We start from the raw sequence: 6,246 nt of genomic DNA, 5'->3' as shown, positions 1-6,246 counted from the left end.
TACTGTATGATTCCAAATAGATATCATTTTTCAAAAGGCAAAATTAAAGAGATCATAAGGTCATCAGTTTGTAGGAACACTCTGAAAGAAGAAGAGAGAGGGGTGAATATGGAAAGCACAGGGGATTTTTTAGGTCAGTGTGTTTATTTGGAATGGTTCTGTGAAGGTGGAAACAACATTCTTGTCAAAACTTACAGAATGTACCACACAAAGAGGAAAACCTATGTGACACTGACCAAGATGCAATGCACTCACAAACTGATATGCTGATTAGAAACCCCTTTATACAATGGAGATAAAAATATTATAAAATAAATAAGAGGAAAATCTAGTGTAATCTATGGACTTTTGGTGATAGTATATATTGGTCATCAATTATAATAATTATACCACAGTAATGAAAGATGTGAGTAACAGGGAGAACTGTGTGGATGGGAGAAGTGAGGACATGGACACTTACTACACTGAAAACAAAAACTAGAAAGGTAAGAAAAATAGGATCGGGCATTCTAAAGAAGAATGGCATGAGCAAGAGCACAATGATAGTTCTCGATAGTGAAGATTTCACATAGACTAAGAAATAATCTAGTAGAAAGGAAGTTAGGGGCAGAAGTATAGAGGATTTTTTTTTGTCGGTCATGGGGCTTGAACTCTGGCCTTGGGCGCTGTCCCTGCACTCTTCAGCTCAAGGCAAGCACTCTAATGCTTGAGCCAAAGCGCCACTTCTGGTTTTCCAGTGGTTTGTTGGAGATAAGAGTCTCATGGACTTTCCTGCCCGGGCAGGCTTTGAACTGTGATCCTCAGATCTCAGCCTTCTGATTAGCTAGGATTACAGGCGTGAGCCACCGGTGTCCAGCTCAGAGGATTTTTAATATTGAGAAAAGAGAATGTGAGTTTCATTCAATAATTGTTACAAGCATACAAAAATAACTTGTAACTTTCTTCTCTGAGGATCTTTTCTCTTTAAAATCCCATAATCTAACCATTTAGACTATTTTCTCTCAACAGTATCAAATAGATTGATAACAGACATAAATAAAATTTCAAAATTGTTCAACATGTAAAGTAAGGTTACTAGGAAACTATCTAATGTTTTCCCCAAGCCTAAAAATAGAGCACCACTTGGCTCATTTGTGTGCTCAAAATTTCTCCATGAAATAGCTGTGAGCAGTTTCTATTTATAAAAATAACAAATATCATCATGCATTTTTTTGCTGCTGTTTGTAATGATCTATTTTTAACTCTTCCACAGGCTGTGGAATGGTAAAAATTAATCTAATGCAGATCTTTCTTTTACAGCACACTCTTATTTGGGGCTCAATATAACATATGAAGGCTTTCCACTGCAGCCTGAAATTACTGTAAGAAATTCCTCCAACATTTGATGGCATTTTGGATAAGGCAACAATTTTAAAACAGCACTTACTTGTTTAAAGATAAGCCCAAATTTATTTGCTCATTTATATTCTCTGTTTGTGATCCATGCTTCTACACAGGTCAGCCTGGACCATAGGTCCACTACTACACCAGCCACTGTGGATGAAGGTATGGAGCATTTAAAAAAGACATTTGGCTCCAATGTCAACTCTGTGTTGAGAGTAAAGGGAGATGATTGTTACCAAAGCCAAAGGAAAAACCGTGCTCTCTTATGCTGGTTAAGCAATCAAACTTCTTATGGGAAATAGACTTAAATGTAATAATAAATAAAGTTAATTCTGTTTTGATATTTAGAGCATAATGCTTATTGAAGAGGTCAAGACTATAGGGTCAATCATAAGTATAGTGCAACTTATTGACCTAAAATATTGTACAATTTATTGCATTCACTCAACAAATATGCATTTGGCATTTATTCTGTACAGGCAAGCAGCAAGCAGTGGCAGCAGCTTGGAAAGGCATAGGGGAAGTTTTCCTGGTTTCAGATGCCAGAGACTGGATGGTGAAATCCTTGCTGCAGCAGATCCTCAACAACCACTGCTTCCTCTGAGAGAAGGAAGGGCATAAACTTAGCGCCACTATTCACACCAGCCACACCATGTTGCTCCTCACCCTGCAGAGCCATGGCAGCCACAGCAGTGAGAGTTCCAGAGTCTCTCTCAATTGTTATAGTAACCTGGGCTCCAGACCTCATTGGTGCTCGTCATGTCCCTCACTCACCCCTAAAGATCCCAAGGGATCTTGGACAAGGGAATAGTTAGAGGGATCACAATCTTTCAGTAACTTTTTCCCTCTGCTAAGCAGCTGAATGTAACAGAGGAACTATGGTCTAATAACAAAACAAGAATTCTCGGCATCTAGTCCAGGCTCACCAAGGCCAAACACAACACCTGGATAGCAGTATGAAGTCACAGAAGTCTCTACATTGATCTCCCAGGAGGTCCTCTACCTGAAGGGAGCAAGGAGGGTTTTGTAGTTCTACTGGAGTTTGCTGAAAGAGATACTCTGAGATGTCTGTCTTCCTTTGCTCCCATAAGATCTGTGGGGGCAAAGCTGCCTTGCTTCCCTCCTTCAGAACTTTTCCCCCACCCATCCTGGGGCTTTAATTCAGGGCCTGGAAGCGTTGTCCCTGAGCCTCTTTGTGCTCAAGGCTAGTATTCTACCACTGGAGCCATAGCGCCATTTCCAGCTTTTATGAGTAGCTTATTGGAGACAAGTCTCACAGACTTTCTTGCCCCGGAAAGCTTGAAACCATGATCCTCACATCTCAGCTTTCCTAGTAGCTAAGATTACAGGCATGACTCACCAGCGCCCAGCATCCTTTGGCTTTTTGGGCTTTGAGACCAGGGCATCCCCATTTTCCCAAGAGACCTGATGCTTGCTTCATGGCCTACACATTGGAAAGACAGCCTTTGGGTGAGGAGAAGTAGCAGGCCACTATGCCTTTTTGTGGCTCACTCTGTCCTGCCTTAGGTGGAGTGGGAATTTAGATTCCTCTCTCCTCTTTGTCCTTATAATTGTGCAATCAAATGCTCACTCCAAATTAGCTGTATATTTATTGAAGTTTAATATTGTGTTGGTGATAATGAAGTATTTGCTTTAATCCTAAATAAAAGTTTATATTTTATCTTTTTATGGCTAGTATAGTATAATTCAGATTCTCCCTGTACTTGAGAAAGCATTTCTTTTTCTTTTTTTGGTCGGTCATGGGGCTTGAACTCTGGGCCTGGTTGTTATCCCTGTGCTCTTCAGCTCAAGGCTAGCACTCTACCCCTTGAGTCACAGCGCCACTTCTGGTTTTCTAGTGGTTTATTGGAGATAAGAGTCTCATGGACTTTCCTGCCCGGGCTGGCTTTGAACTGCAATCCTCACATCTCAGCCTCCTGAGTAGCTAGGATTACAGGCGTGAGCCACTGGCGCCCTGTGAGGAAGCATTTCTTATTTGAAGTCTTTGAAAGTTGTAGGTCTCTTGACTTGGCAAAATAGGCAATAATCTGCTTTTCTATTGCTCTCAAAAATCTAAATAAAAGTGATTGCCTCTACCACAAAACAAGCTCTTACAATTGCTATGGGGGATTCAAAAAATAAATGAGCCTTATTTTCACACAGCTTGTAATCTAGTTGATGAAAAAAATACATATTTGCTGTGCCAAAAGATATGTGGAATCAAGTACATAATCAACATAAACAGAAGCATGTTCTCTTTCTCTCTCTATATGCCATGCTTGGATCATTTCCTATATTCATGGAAAATTGTATTAAAATATCATTATGTTGAGTCACATTATAAAGTAATTTCTATTATATTAGAGATGTTTGTTCACACAAAAGATACTGGCTTATACAAACATTGACATACAGATAGGAATCAGGAATTTAGAGATTATAAAATATAGTGTTTAGCCAGGCCCTGGTGGCTCATGCGTGTAAATCCTAGCCACTGAGGAGACTGAGATCTGAGGATTGTGGTTCAAAGCTGGCCCTGGGAAGGAAAGTGTATGAGACTGTTATCTCCAATGACCACCAAAAAGCCAGAAATGGTGATAAGGCACAAGTATTAAAGTGCTAGCTTTGGACAAACAAGCTAATGGACAGGGCCCAGGCCCTGAGTTCAAGACCCAGTATCATCACACCCAAAAAAGCAGTGGTGCTCAACTGTAGTTGTATGTTATAAGCACACAGAAGCACTGCCAAAGCACTGTAATTCAATTGGCTAAGAGTATAGATGAATGTTTTTAAAAATGTTCCTCAAGTGATTCTAATGTATATATAAGGTTGAGATTCTGCTCTGCTTCATGTTGCACATGAGAAAAATAAGGCTTAGAGAGGATATAATTTACTCAACATTGTATTGGAAGACTCCAATCTTCTATTTCCTAGTCCAGAATTAATAAAGATTTTTTTTTTTGTTGGTCCATGGGGCTTGAGCTTGGGTGCTGTCCCTGGGCTCCTCAGCTCAAGGCAAACACTCTATCACTTGAGCCACAGTGCCACTTCCAGTTTTCTAGTGGTTTATTGGAAATAAGGGTCTCATGGACTTTCCTGCCCAGGCTGGCTTTGAACTGCAATCCTCAGATCTCAGTCTCCTGAGTAGCTAGGATTACAGGCGTGAGCTACCAGCACCAAGCAATAAAGATGTTTTTAGCTAGGTGCTGGTGGTTCATGTATGTAATCCTAGCTACTCAGGAGACTGAGATCTGAGGATCACGGTTCAAAGCCAGCCCTGGCAGGAAAGTCCGTGAGACTCTTATCTTCAATAAACCACTAGAAAACCGGAAGTGGTGCTGTGGCTCAAGTGGTAGAGCCCTAGCCTTGAGCTGAAGATCTGAGTAATAGTTCCCAGGCCCAGAGTTCAAGCCCTACAACTGACAAGAAAAAGGAGGCTGAGACTTGAGGATGGAGGTTTGAAGGCAATCTTGGCAGAAAAAAATCCATGAAACTCTTACATCCAATTAATCGGCAAAATGTTGGAAGTAGTAGTGTGATCCAGGTAGAAGAGCATCATCCTTGAGCAAAAAAGCTAGCAAAAAAGCACCTAGACCCTGAGTTTAAGCCCCAGTAGAACAGATTATAATTCAGGTAGACAGGTAGTGCATAGGTCTTGCACACAAAGTAAAATAAACTACACAATTCTTATTTGATTGAAAGTAATTTGATAACATATTGGATTCGAACAGCTAAATAGTGCAATTTTTAGAAAATTCCTTTTTAAATTATAGTAAGGAAATTCTAGGGATCTTGTGACATTTATAGTTTTGGCTAAGTGAGCAGGAATATTTGAATATTTGAGTATGTCTCTCAAAGGTTCATGTGCTGGAAGCTTGGTCCTAATGTAGTGATGTTGAGACAGGGTAAATCTTCAGCAGAAGGGATCAAGTGAAAGCTGATTAACACTTTGAAAGCTTTGCTCTCAGAAGGAGGGATCAATCTTGGTTTCACAGAGTAAATTAGCTTTTGAAAGAGCAAGTGATCATAAGGCTCTTTCATGTACTTCCTTCTTCTACATATGGGCATTTGCTTTTTGACTTCTCTGACATGTGGCACCAGGAAGACAACTACCAGAGGTCCATTTTATAAGTTTTACACTTCGAAACTGTAAGTTAAATAACTCTCTTCTTTGAAAAGCACCTAGCCTCGGGTATTTTGTTATAAGAACAGAAAAATTGCCAATACAGGAGAATACAAGAGCTCTAGATATGTAATACAGAGCATCAGATATATACTGTAATCTTTATCACTAGCTGAGGTTTACTGAGAGTCTAGGTAGACTATGTCAACTGGTGCAAAACAATATTGAATGCTTTAAAACAAAACAAGACTTGAACAGAAGGAATGACTGAAACAGATGAGGTGAGCCTAGAGATAAGTTTTAAGGAAAAATCTTGGAAGTGACATATTTGCACTGATAGAATAATATAAATGCATTAGAGTTTGTGGAGAGAAAAAAAGGACAAGTGAAAGTAGGGACAGGAGTAGCAAAGGAAAAAATATACCATTGTGTCACCCAAACTAAACATTCTAGAATAAAGGAACCAGAAAGAAATGTAGTTTACTCACAATAAATTTGTTAAGCAAACATTTTTATATATACACGTGTATATATATATAGTTATTTTCAAATACTTACACAAAAGGATTACAATGCAAAGAAAAAGAATCTGAAAAAAGTTACATTAAAAAAAATAGTAAATGTATGCTAGAGGCTCCTGTCCTCTGTTTTCAGGTCTCAAGGTACACTTTAACTGCCCACACTCTCCATTCCAAATATGTCATTATAAGTACTCTGGTACCATTTGCTGAATATATATC

At 39.3% G+C, this 6,246-nt stretch overlaps 1 pseudogene; it reads left to right on the top strand.

Moving 5' to 3' along the window:
• Positions 1-1,936: 1,936 nt before the first annotated feature.
• LOC122096398 lies at positions 1,937-2,867 on the top strand (annotated as a pseudogene).
• The last annotated feature ends 3,379 nt before the right edge of the window (positions 2,868-6,246 follow it).

Source organism: Dipodomys spectabilis, unplaced genomic scaffold (genome assembly GCF_019054845.1).
Source record: "Dipodomys spectabilis isolate Male_0828 unplaced genomic scaffold, ASM1905484v1 ptg000370l, whole genome shotgun sequence".
Classification (NCBI taxonomy): Eukaryota; Metazoa; Chordata; class Mammalia; order Rodentia; family Heteromyidae; genus Dipodomys; species Dipodomys spectabilis.
This window is presented reverse-complemented; position numbering and strand designations above follow the sequence as displayed.